Genomic DNA, 1950 nt, shown 5'->3' on the forward strand with positions numbered 1-1950 from the left:
CAGGCGGGTGGCGGCCGGGCCTGCGTACTCGGCCTGGGAGGGGAAAGCCGCATCGCCGGGAGATGTCACCGCTGAGTTCAGTTTGGGTTTGGGGGGGGACTGGAGGCGCGGCTGCTGACCCCCTTTCGGTCTGCGGGGCGGGCTCGCCCAGCCCTCCCCTCCCCTATTTACAGCCTGAGGTGTCGGGTGCTACAAAGTATAGTATTTGCAAACACCCAAGTATTTGCACGCATGAGAAAAACATGTTGTTATTGCACATGATGGAGGTATGAGGTATGCCAGATCAATGCCCAGCACATGTCATGACCCACTTAAAACATTTGGAAGGGCCTGGTGAGAGAGCTGTTCATATACTGCAAACTAAGTTATTTTTATTATTTTCAATAATAAAAAAGCATACCTTATTTACATTACATCACCTTGCATGAGAACACCAGAATTCATCATATTTCACTGCAGGGCAGAAGAGACTTTCAGACTTCACTTCAGCCTGTGCTCTGCAAGACAGCCTAGCTGCAACCACTGCAGCAGCGCCACTGCCCCAGGCAAACCAAGTTCATGGAAAACGGCACTAAGGCTTGGATGTACGTCCACTGAGAAGGCTTGGCCATTGTGAACAGGGTGGTCCCTTTCTTTCCAAGGACTCACGTCACCAGGAGGAGGTGAGTCAACCTGTCCCGGATACTCCCTTGCAACACCAGGACCCTGAGGTGGTGTCACTGCGTCTACACCATTTGCAGGAGGTCCTGGTTTTGAGCACAAGCAGAAAGACCAGAGAGTTCTCAAAGTAAAAGTATACCCTATGACCATAAATGATCTGGTGCATGGGAAAGATACCTTGCTGGGAGCTATCTGGGTTGATGTGCTCCCAGGCACTCCAGATACTCCAAAACAGATTGTACCTTACCTCCCTCCTCCACCATCATGGATCCCATTAGCCTGAAAGCATCCACATTGATGGGAAGTTCCATTTTCCTTCTGGCTCATTACTTTTGTTGGCGATCACCACCATTTTCTGCTAAAAGAGAGAATCCATAAATCTAGCAGCCCCTTTGGAAACACAGTTTAATGGCAGTCCAGAGGAACAGTCAGAGGAGCCAGTGGGAATGGGGTTAAAACAGACAGACACAAAGCTGGGGGCTTTCGAGCAGCTGGCTGCATCATTCTGTAACATTCAGGCCCAGTCACACTTGAAACATGGTCTGTCTTCAAGTGTGCTGGATTTCTCTAGTAGATTACCAGAGTAGCAAGACACAGTGCAGATAGGGGGTTTGGGTCTGCGTGGGGTTTTTAATTAACTGGTACAATTGGAAGAGACTATTGAGCTTCTGGAAAGATTAAGTGGGCATTTCTACGCATGAAAAACTGTCAGACACCTTTCACCCACGCTCCATACATTCCTCATTCTCTGTGAAAATCCCCACCTTTCTCTGATTCAGCCTCTGTCATTGCCCTGTGTTTGCACTAACTTTCTTGTCTTCATTTTCCCCCCCGGAGAGTTTCTAACATAGGCTAATTTCCTTTTCTTACTTCCATTTTTACAAGGTCATTTCCTGGAATTCAAAACATCATTTGCTCAATAAAGACCAGTATTTCAACAGTATTCAATATGATACGAGATGCTTCATAATTAATAAAGTCCATATACCAAAATGCAAAATACAGCAAAAGCTGTATGTATCAGCTATTTCTATTTTTTGCTAACAGTAGATCTCTGTGACAGAAATGTTAATCTAATGGAAACAACTGAATCTAAAGAAAATTAAAGTACCTTTTTATTACGGTAAGAACACTCTGTTGTTTTGTTGAAAGCTACCATTCTGCCCTCACCTGCCATGAGAGAAGAGTGTGCACACTTCGATTACACAGACACATTCAAGCTCTTAAGATTAAATAATACTGTCCATACTGTAATACAGCTACTTAGCATTTTTATCCATAGTACCTATT

The sequence above is a fragment of the Pygoscelis adeliae genome, unplaced genomic scaffold, assembly GCF_000699105.1.
Source record: "Pygoscelis adeliae isolate BGI_AS28 unplaced genomic scaffold, ASM69910v1 Scaffold256, whole genome shotgun sequence".
NCBI lineage: Eukaryota > Metazoa > Chordata > Aves > Sphenisciformes > Spheniscidae > Pygoscelis > Pygoscelis adeliae.